This window comes from Suricata suricatta, chromosome X (genome assembly GCF_006229205.1).
Source record: "Suricata suricatta isolate VVHF042 chromosome X, meerkat_22Aug2017_6uvM2_HiC, whole genome shotgun sequence".
Taxonomy (NCBI): Eukaryota; Metazoa; Chordata; class Mammalia; order Carnivora; family Herpestidae; genus Suricata; species Suricata suricatta.
The window spans coordinates 33,611,253-33,622,854 of NC_043717.1; positions in this window are offsets into that span (position 1 = coordinate 33,611,253).

Sequence of the window (11,602 nt, forward strand, 5' to 3'; positions counted from 1 at the left end):
TATCTCTTGGGTAAATCCCTAGCAGTGCTATTGCTGGGTCATAGGGGAGTTCTGTGGATGGTTTTTTGAGGAACCTCCACACTGTTTTCCAGAGCGGCTGCACCCGTTTACATTCCCACCAACAGTGTAGGAGGGTGGTAGTTCTATTTTTAATGTTCTGAGGAACCTCCATACTCTTTTCCACAGTGGTTATACTAGCTTGCATTCCCACAACAGTGCATGAGGATTCTTTTTTCTTCACGTCTTTGCCAACACTTGTTATTTCTTATGTTTTGGATTTTAACCAGTCTGACAGGTGTGAGGTGATAGCTCATTGTATTTTTGATTTGTGTTTCCCTAGTGATTAATGATATTGAGCATCTTTTCATGTGTCTGTTGGTCATCTCTATGTCTTCTTTTGAGAAATGTCTGTTCATGTCTTCTGCCCATTTTTTAATGGAATTATTTGTTATTTTGATGTTGTGTTGTATAAGTTCTTAATATATTTTAGATACTTTTATTGGCTTTGCAATATCCATTTGCAAACATCCTCTCTCATTCACCAGGTTGTCTTTTGGTTTTGTTGATTGTTTCCGTTGCTGTGCAGAAATTTTTTATTTTGATATAGTCCCAATAGTTTATTTTTGCTTTTGTTTCCCCTGCCTTAGGAGACACACCTAGTAAGATGTCACTATAGCCCATTAATTGTTTAGTAGCATATTATTTAACCTCCATGTATGTGTCAGAAAAGTTATTGCCTGTGCTCTCTTCTAGGATTTTTGTGGTTTTAGGTCCCACATTTAAGTCCTTAATCCATTTCAAGTTTATTTTTGTGGATGGTGTAAGAAAGTGATCTAGTTTCATTCTTTTGCATGTATCTGTTCAGTTTTCTCAGCAGCATTTGTTGAAGGAATTGTCTTTTTCCCCATTGCATATTCTTGCCTCCTTTGTCAAAGATTAATTGACCATATAATCATGGGTTTATTTCTTGACTGTCTATTGTGTTCTATTGTTTTATGTGTCTGTTTTTGTGCCAGTACCAAACAGTTTTGATTACTACAGCTTTCTAGTATATCTTGAATTCTGAAATTGTGGTACTTCTAGTTTTATTCTTCTTTTTCAAGGTTGCTTTGGCTAGTCGGGGTCTTTTGTGATTCCATACAAATGTGGTTTCATTCTGGTTCTGTGAAAAATGCTGTTGGTATTTTGATAAGAATTGCATTAAATCTGTAGAATGGTTTGGGTAGTATGGACATTTTAACAATATTTGTTCTTCTAGTCCATGAGAATGGAGTATCTTTCCATTTGCTTACATCATCTTCAATTTCTTTCATTAGTGTTTTATAGTTTTCAGAATAGAGGTCTTTCACCTCCTTGGTTAAGTTTATTCCTTGGTATTTTATTGTTCTTGGTGTAATTGTAAAAGGGATTGCTTTCTTCATTTCTTTTTTCTGCTGCTTCATTATTAGTGTATAGAAATACAACAGATTTCTGTACATTGATTTTGTCTCCTGTGACCTTACCATATTCATTTATCAGTTCCAGTAGCTTTTTGGTAGAGTCTTTAGGGTTTTCTATATACAGTGTCATGTCATCTGCAGACAGTGAAAGTTTTACATCTTCCTTACCAATTTGGATGTCTTATATTTCTTTTTCTTGTCTGATTGCTGTGGCCAGGGCTTCCAGCACTATGTTGAATAAAAGGGGTGAGAGTGGTTATCCTTGTCTCATTTCCAATCTTAGGGGGAAAGCTCTCTGTTATTCATCATTGAGTATGATGTTAGCTATAGGTTTTTCATATATGTCCTTTATTATGTTGAGGTGTGTTCCCTCTAAACCTACTTTGTTGAAGGGTTTTATCAGGAACAGATGTTATACTTCATCAAATGCTCTTTCTGCATCTACTGAAATGATAATATGGTTTTTATCCTTTGTCTTGTTGATGTGATGTATCACATTGATTTATGAATATTGAATCACCCTTGCGTCCTAGGAATAAATGCCACTTGATTGTAGTGAATAATTTTTAATGTATTGTTGGATTCAGTTTCCTTATATTTTCTTAAGGATTTTTGCATTTATGTTCATCAAAGATACTGGCTTATAATTCTCTTTTTTTGTAGTGTCTTTATCTGGATTTGGAATCAGGGTAATGCTGTCCTCGTAGTATGAATTTGGAAGCTTTCCTTCCTGTACCATTATTTGGAAAAGTTTGGGAAGAATAGGTATAAACTCTTCTTTAAATGTTTGCTAGAGTTGCCCTGTGAAGCCATCTGGTCCTGGACTTTTGTCTGTTGGGAGTTTTTTGATTACTGATTCAATTTCAATGCTGGTAGTTGGTCTGTTAAAATTTTATATTTCTTACTGATTCAGTTTTGGGAGGTTATGTATTTCTAGGAATTTATCCATTTCTTGTAGGTTGTCCAATTTGTTGGCATGTAATTTTTCATAATATTCTCTTATAATCCTTAGTATTTCTGTGCTGTTGGTCGTTATTTCTCCTCTTTCATTTCTGATTTTGTTTATTTAAGTTGTCTCTCTTTTTTATGAGTCTGGATAAAGGTTTATCAATTTTATTGATCTTTTCAAAGAACCACCTCTTGGTTTCACTGATCTGTTCTATTGTGGTTTTTTTTTAAGTTTCTATTTCAATTATTTCTCCTCTGATGTTTATTTCTTTCCTTCTACAGGTTTGGGGTTTTTTTTCCTAGCTCTTTTAGGTATAAGGTTAGGTTGTTTGAGATTTTTCTTGGTTCTTGAGATAGGCTGTTATTGCTATAAACTTCTATCTTAGTATAGTACAGCTTCTGTTGCATACCAAAGATTTTAGACTGTTGTGTTTTTATTTTCATTTGTCTCCATTTATTTTTTTTATTTTCTCTTTGATTTCTTGGTAGATCCATTCATTGTTTAGTAGCATGTTATTTAACCTCCGTGTATTTGTGTTCTTTCCAGATTTTTTCTTGTGGTTGATTTCCAGTTTCACGGCATTGTGGTCAGAAGAGATATATGGTATGACTTTGATCTTTCTGAATTTGTTGAGACTTGTTTTGTGGCCTAATATGTGATCTGTTCTGGGGAATGTTTCATGTGCACTTGATAAGAAGGTATACTCTGCTGTCTTAGGATGGAATGTTGAATATGTCTGTTAGATCCATCTTGTCTAGCATGCCACTCTAAGCCACTCTTTCTATTTGATTTTCTGTTAGGATGGTCTATACACTGATATAAGTGGGGTGCTAAATTCCTTTACTATTATTGTATTGGTATGGATTTCTTCCTTTATGCTTGTTATTAACTGCTTTATGTATTGGGGGAATAAATATTTACAACTGTTATATCTTCTTGTTAGGTTGTTCCCTTTATGATAATATAGTATCCTTCTTTGTCTCTTGTTACAGTCTTTGTTTTAAAGTCTATTTTCTCCTATTTAAGTATTGCTACTCCAGCTTTCTTTTCCCTTCCACTTCCATGATAAATGTTTTTCCATCCTTCATTTTTAATCTGCATGTGTCTTTAGGTGTGAAATGAGTCTCTTGTAGGCAGGATATAAGTGGTCTTGCTTTTTTTACCTATTCTGTCACCATATATCTTTTGATTTGAGCTTCAGTCCATTTACAAAGTATTGATAGGTATATACATGTTGCCATGTTATTACTTGTTTTATGGTTGCTTTTGTAAATCTTCTCAGCTCTTTTCTTATTCTCTTCTCTCATGGTTTGCTGGCTTTCTTTACTTATATACTTGGATTCCTTTCTCTATATTTTTTGCATATCTATTACTGGTTTTTGATTTGGGGTTACCATTAGGTTTGTATATAGCGTCTTATACATATAGCAGTCTATATTAAGTTGATGGTCACTTAAGTTTGAACAGATTCTTCACTCATCTCCCCCCCACATTTTAGATATATGGTGTCATATTTTACATCCTTTTATTTTGTGAATCCCTTGACTTGTTTTTATAGATACCTTAATTTTACTGCTTTTGTGTTTCCTACTTTTCTCATTCCCACTTATGGTCTTTCCTTTTCACTCAAGGAGTTTTCTTTAACATTTCTTGTAGGACTGGTTTATTGGTCGTGAATTCCTTTAACTTTTGTTTGTCTTACTGCAGGTTTCCCCCTTTTTCCCTTGTACGTAACTGTTTTCTCTTGCTGCTTTTAAAATTCTTTCTTTATCACTACTTTGTGCCATTTAAATTACTAATAATCTTGGTGTGGACCTCCTTGGGTTGATTTTCTTAGGGGCTCTCTGTGCCTCCTTGTACTAATTTCGATTTCCTTCCCCAGATTTGGGAAAATTTCAGCTATTATTTCTTCAAATACATTTTCTGCCCCCTTTTCTCACTCCTCTCCTCCTAGGGTTCCTATAATGTGAATATTATTACATTTGATGGTGTCATTGAGTTTCCTAAGTCTGGTTTCATTTTGTATTTTTTTCTTGTTCCTGTTCAAGTTGATTGCTTTCCATTATTATTCCTCTAGTTTGCTTATTTGTTCATTTGCCTCCACCAGTCTACTATTTATTCCCTCAATAATTTCAGTTATTGAGTTGTTCATCTCTGATTGGTTCTTTTTAATGTTTTCTGACTCATTGTTGAGGTTCTCACTGAGGTCTTCCACTCTTTTCTCAAGTCCAAGTGAGTATCTTTATGACCATTACTTTAAGTTCTCTGTCAGACATATTACTTATCTTCATTTTGCTTAGCTCTCTTGCTGTGACTTTGACCCATTCTTTGAGACATATTTTTCTGTCTCCTCATTTTGCCTCTTTGTATCTGTTTCTATGTGTTAAGAAAGTCCACTAAGTCTCCTGCTCTTGAAAGTAGTAAGGGGGCCCCTGGCAGTTCAGTCTGTTAAGCATCCAACTCTTGGTTTTGGCTCAGGTCATGATGTTGCAGTTCCTGGGATTGAGCCTCATCTCAGGCTTGTGCTGATAGTGCAGAGCGTACTTGGGATTCTCTCTCTCCCTCTCTGTCTACCCCTCCCCCACTTGCGTGCACGCTCTCTCTCTCTCTCAAAATAAATAAATATTTTAAAAAGAAAGAAAGGAAGGAAGGAAGGAAGGAAGGAAGGAAGAAGTGGTTTTATGAAGAAGAGGTCCTGTAGTGCCCTGCAGTGCAGTGTCCCCTGTTCATCAGAACCTGGCACTTCAGAGGTGTCTCTTATGCATGTGTCCTGCTGTTGTGACTGAGCCGCTTTTGCCTTCAGTCCATTCATCTGCACTGGCTCTCTCTGCCTGTTGTGGGCAGGATTTGGTCCCTGTGTTGTTAGTGGGCCAGTCTGGGGCCACCTTCAGCTTAAGTTGAGTCACACTATGCATTTGCCAAAGATACAGTAGCATTGAACTACAGAAGAACACAGGGGTGGGACAAACAGTGCCAGTAAGGTCCACATGGGTGGGAGGGGACCTGCAGCTACCAGGGACTAAGGCAGGCTATGTTGGACAGGGCAGATCTGCAGAAGCCCTTGGGAGTAGGACTCACAGTGTTAGCAAAGTTTGCGCTGGTCCTCTGCGGGGCGGGATCTGCAGCCATTGGAACTGAGGTGGACTGGATTTGAGGGGGCAGACTCACAGAAGCAAGCTGGGCACAGTGTTACCATGGTTTGCACAGGCCTGCCATGGAAGGGGACCTGGAGCTGAGGCCTGGCTGGTGGGGACACGTCTGCAGGAGAATGCAGGGGGCAGGGCAGCAGTGTTAGCAAGCTAGATAGCAGGGTAGGTGGTGCTGGTTCTAGTAAGTGTCCACATATCTAGGCTGGGGGCTGGGGAGGGAAATGCGACCCACCAGCTCCTTTGTTCCTGGAGAAGTCTCCCAACAATCCCTGTCCCTCCAGCACTCACTCTGAGTTTAGAAAACAAATCTCCCTCATATAAACCCCAGGCGTTTTTCAAACTTTTCAAATAGCTGCTTCTATGCTATGTCTCCATGGGGCTGGCTGTTTGTAGTACTGTCTCTTTAAAGGCAGAGATTCAGTTTCCTCTCTTTCTCCTGGCTGTTCCAAGAGCCAGCTGATTTTTAAAGTTACAGGTTTTAAGCCCTGCTGATTGTAAAAACTCACGGCCCCTCTAGTTTTCAAAGCCAAATGTTGTGGGGATTCATCTTCCCCATGAAGGCTCCCTGGTGTGACAGTCTGTTTCTCTCCCCTATTTGCACCTGCGGCATCCCACTCTGCAGTGGGTCCATTTAGCTCCCAAAAACATCTTCCTACCCTCTTCAGTATGACCTCTTCTCTACACTCAACTGTGGAGAGTCTGTTCTGCCAGTCTTCAGATCCTTTTCTGGGTTACATACACTGATGTGTCTCGATGTTTTGATATATGTATGTGTTGTGAAATAATTGCCATAATCAAGCTAAGTAACATATCTATCACCTCATACAGTTACCCCTGGTATCTCACTGGATCCTAGGAAGAACGTGTCAGAAATTCCCTGAGAAAGGTCCATTGTGGACCTCACACTCTCATCCGACCTCCTCTCCACCATTTGTCCACTTCCTTGCATGAATTAGCAACACCAGCTGGAGGCCAAGGACTGTTTGAACTTCCCAGATTTTCTTAGTTCACAGAATCAAAACTACAGATTTGCAAAGATATGGCATTACTGAAGGAATGTGGAGTGATCTCTGTGTTGAGGGCTTTTAGAAGAAGCCGATACCAGAGATCTCTGGGTCCCTGAGGTGGCCAGCACTTTTGGCTTTATATCTGAACAGCCTTTCTCTCCATGGTAGAGTAGCCACTGTACCTGAGTGTGGAGGCTCCCGAATAACAGCCATCACACTATACCTCTACCATCTACTTTCTCTAGGTACACCAACCTTTTTCTTCCTTCGGGGTAGATACCTTCAAAGGGAACCTGATCTCCTTAATGTTTGTTTCTGGCACTTCTCCCTCAGATGTCTGAGTGTTTCTGAACCTAATCACTGACACTGTTCACAGTCCTTTCCCATGGCTCCGCATTGGCTCAATAAATCAGCTGATGGAGATCAATGCCAGGATGGGGGCATCTTGATACCCAGTCTTTGATTAGGCTGTCTTAGAATATGCAACTGCAAGAGCCATTATGTGTGAATTTTTATTTGGCACAATCAATGTTTTAAAGTTTATCTTTTTAACACACTAAAGAAATGGTGGTAGCCTGTAAACGTTGGGTTGTTGGGCACTCTTAAATATCAGTTTAAGAAAAGCAAGAAATCAAGTAATAGTAAATACTCTAAAACTCACGTGCTTATGCTAATTGAGAGAGAAGCAGTAACCAGATGGATTTTGTAATGTGTGGAGGTCGCTTTGATGTGCTGTCTTGATCCCTCTCCAGTGAAGGACGTGTTGCCCTAGCTGCTGGGAGTGTGTGTATATGTGCCTGCATTTTAAATGTATCTACTAAAGCCACATTCTTCCCAGGGCAGCCCACATCCATTTACTAAGAGATGCAGAGGTATGAAGGCCTCACCATCCTAGTTCATAGGGAGACATCTGTGAAGGACTGTTTCAACTCTGGAGTTTTCCTTGGGTTTGCTGAAGCCATCAGCAGCCTGTTACAGCTCATCTTCTCTCTGCCTGTGCCTGCTTGCTTCCACGGGTGTCAGTCCCAAGGGGACTTCTTCATAAATAGCCTACACAGTAAATTTCTTCTCATCTCCGAACTTGCTTCCTAAGGAACTCAATCGGCAAAACAATGCTTTGCTTACTTAGGTAAGATTCTAGATATTTGCTAGCTTAATATTCACCCTACGTGGAGCCTTACTGTACGGGATGTTACTGTCGCCCCTCTCATTCTGTAGATTCAGTCTCATATTATTAATCACCTCTTAGAAAATCAATTTGGCAGATTAGGTATAAGGGTACCAAATGCTGCAGTGAATTTTCGTCTGTCCATCCATCCATCTAGCTGCTTGGTAATAAAAAAGCAGGCTTTGTGAACTATTCATGTTCACCAAATAGTTCATTTTGTCCCTACATTCGCAGCCCCCTGGCAGATAGACAGGCATGGGGCTAGTTCTGGCCAATGAGCTGTGAGGGGAGGAGTCACCCTTAGGCTGAGGAAGTGAGAAGTCCAGTGTGATTCCTCTACTAGAGGTGCTGAGGCTGCATGTTGCAGACAGTGTGGATACAAGATGCTGAAGCTCTGACAGCCTAGATTCCCGGGTGACTGTGAGAAGCAGACTCTTGTTGTGTTAGGACACTGAGATTGGGGGATGTTTGTCACTTCACTTCTTAGAACCAGCCTGTCCTAATACACTTTATAAAATATATTCACTCTTAAAGTGAAGTATTTAAGTAGGTGTATATTAAATACATATACATCTACTAAAATATGCATTAATTATGTATAAACAATATAGGATACTATATCATATGTATGAATTATAAAAGTATACATATCAAATATGCATATTGTATGTACATGTACCAAACATATATAGTATACACCCCATACCCTAGCCATGACAGCTGTTAGCAGTTGATTAATAGGCTTCAAGACTTCTTCTAAATAAAGTAAGATGCTGAAAGATTAAACATCTAGGTTGTATATGGCAACTTTGTCCCCAGTGTCAAGCTTATCAGCTAATTCCCAGTCCCCAAAGTCAAGTTAAAAGTCCTTTCTAGAAGTTTGTCTTCAACATTTCATTCAAAGTAAAAGCTGTCTTGGGCTACTTACCTCTCCTTCCTCTGCTCCCAACAGTTGTTTTCTTCTTGGATGAGTAATCACTGGGAGGGCGGTAACCTTGAAACTCCCTGCCTCGTGATAACTGCTTCCTTTTACCACAAGGGTTGAAGCCAAATATGAAAGAAAATTCCAGGGCATTGCATCGCATAGTACAGCTCAAGCACAAAGAGGTACTTTTCCAATGTACTCCTCTTAGTTTCCTCACGTCCCACCATCTGGTTACCCTTTTCAGCTTGACTACTGGAGCAGATGTTAGCAGGCTCTACACTTGCCCCCTTAATCCACCCCAGAGGGTCCCTTGGACACTCCCAAAGCATGCTAATGGCTTCCTGCATCTCTGTGCTTTCTGGATGAGGAAGCATGCTGAAAATGTCAGGGCATTACAAGCCTAGGAGCAATCCTTGGGTTTTTAGCTAATGAATGATGAGAATAGATGCATATTCTGACTCTCCTGCCCCTCGGCAGGGCAGTTCTGAGGTATGTCAGTACTCAGTGTCTCAGGGGCTCCCACTGGGTTGGCTCCAGATGCCCACAGTGATAACCTGCTCATCGACACACCCTCTATTGGCTTTCTCCCTCTCCTTGTCTCACTCTCTCAATCTCTCGCTCTGCTTCTTGGGCTCACCTCTCAACTATTTGTCTTCAAATCTTTATCTTGGCTCCATTCTGGGGGGAATCCAAATGAAGGCAACCCCAAGGAAACTTGATCATCTCCAACATTAGCTTAGATCTCTGAAGGCCGGAACTCACAGATTCTGCCTAGACCAGGGTTATGGTCTTACCCTGAGAGGTCAAGACCAGGAAGTATATCAAAAATACTGACATTTGTGAATGATTTTCTCTATAAGTTAGAGTAAATTTAAGGTTGCCCTGTGACTAGTGCTGTCCTCTCTCCCAGAGACTAGGTGTGGAGTCACTGGCATCTCACTGGGAATTAGTTCCTCTTCTGTCACCTATCTTTTGTGTTTTGGTGAAGAAATTCCTAGGCAGGTTTTCAGGAAAAAATTGTTTTTGAAGGGCCTATATTCAGCCACTGAACAGGTATTCATTAAGTGCTTGTTAAGTGCCAGGATAACATATTAAAGACATTGGATATTTTGTTAAAAGTATTAAGATGTTTTATGGGTAACTGATAATTATGATACTTGAATTTAGAAACTTTAGTGGGATTTTGAATAGTTAATTGTGTTCTTTAAACAGACTAAAAAAGAAAAAGTGACTGTATTGATCAGGCGGGTCCTGTAAGTTGGCTCATTTAACACCAACTCCAATGTTGGTGGTGTCTCGGGTAGGATTTTTCCATGGGGTGATTGCTTCTGGAATTTGAGTGATAGGAAAGTTTTGCCACTCCCAGGCTATAAGGGAATTCACCTATATTTTCTCTTATTATTTGTGGCTTCTTTTTTTACATTGAAAATTCTGATCTATCTGGAATTTATTCAGTGTAAGGAATAAATTGAATTTTATCTCTTACCATATGGCTATCCAGTTGTTCTAATCCTGCTTATTAAAAAGTGTTTCTTTCCCCATGCTTGAGACAGTCTTTATTACATATTCTATCTCCATGTGCATGTGAGATTATTTCTGGGGGTTTTGTGTGTTTTTGTCTTTTTGTGCTTTTTTGTTTTTTTGTATTCTGTTCCATTGGCCAGTTCATGTGCTGGTATCATACTGTGTTAATTATGAAAGCTTAATAATATATTTTCATATTTGTTAGAGCTAGCTTTCCTTGCTGCTTTTATCTTTTAAGGGATATCTATTCTGGCTGGTTTATTCTTTGAAACAAATTTCATAATCAATATTTCCTGGCTCCAGGAAAATGGACTGATGAAATTCTATTAAGATTGTGTTAGATTTATAGACTAGCTTACAAAGAATTGAAATCTTTATGCTGTTAAGTTTTCCCATCAAAGAACATGGTATGTCTTTCTACTTATGTAGATCTATTAGGAATGTTTCATAGTTTCTTCATAATGATTTTTCACTTTTCTCATTATGCTTATGCCTAGATACATTATTTTCTTTTATTTTGCTCTAGTAAATGGTGTCTTCTCTTTCATTGTTTCTTCTAGCTGGTTGTTGGTTATACATATATATAAAGGCTTTTGGCTTCCGAATGTTAATTTAATATCCTGCTATTTAAATGAATTTTCTTCTTGTTTGCAGTGATTTTTTTCACTGACACTTTCGTGTTTTTCAGAGAGATAAAAATATCAGCTTCAAAACAAGATAAATGTTCTCTTCCTTTCCCATTATTATGCCTCTACTTGATTTTTCCTGTCCAACTGCTAATTGACTAATACTGTGAATACAATGTTTAAAACTAGTAGAGAAAGGAAATTTCTGGGTAGCTCAGTTGGTTAAGTGTCTGACTTCAGCTCAGGTCATGATCTCAGAGTTTGTGGGTTTGAGCCCTGCATCAGTCTCCTTGTCTTAGTCCTCACTTTAGCATGAAAGCCTCTATTTTTTCCTTTTTCAATAAGATGCTGGCCTTTGGGATAGTGTGTGTGTGTGTGTGTGTGTGTGTGTGTGTGTGCGCGCGTGCGCGTGCATGTGTATAATCATAAAGAAATATCCATCAAGTCCTATATTATTGATCATTTTTAACATACCTGTCAACTTGTAAACTTATAAGCAGAGAAAAAATGAGTCACATTATTTATCTAAAATACAAAATCTGTGAATGTAGAACATGACACATAATCATAGTGGCATGAGAGGCAAGTGTTCAAGAATTTCTGTCCTGGGAAGTTTATAATCCAAGGAGAGGGCACTGAATGAGAGGATCACAGACTAATTCAAAGATTCTACCACGTCATGCAGGGGCAATTTAGGGTAGTGGGTCTCTGAATGAAATGACCCAGGTTTGGACCTTAACTATGCAACTCCCCTTGTGATCTTGGACAAGTTACTCAGCCTTTCAATGCCTCCATTTCCTTTTATGTAAGTGGGA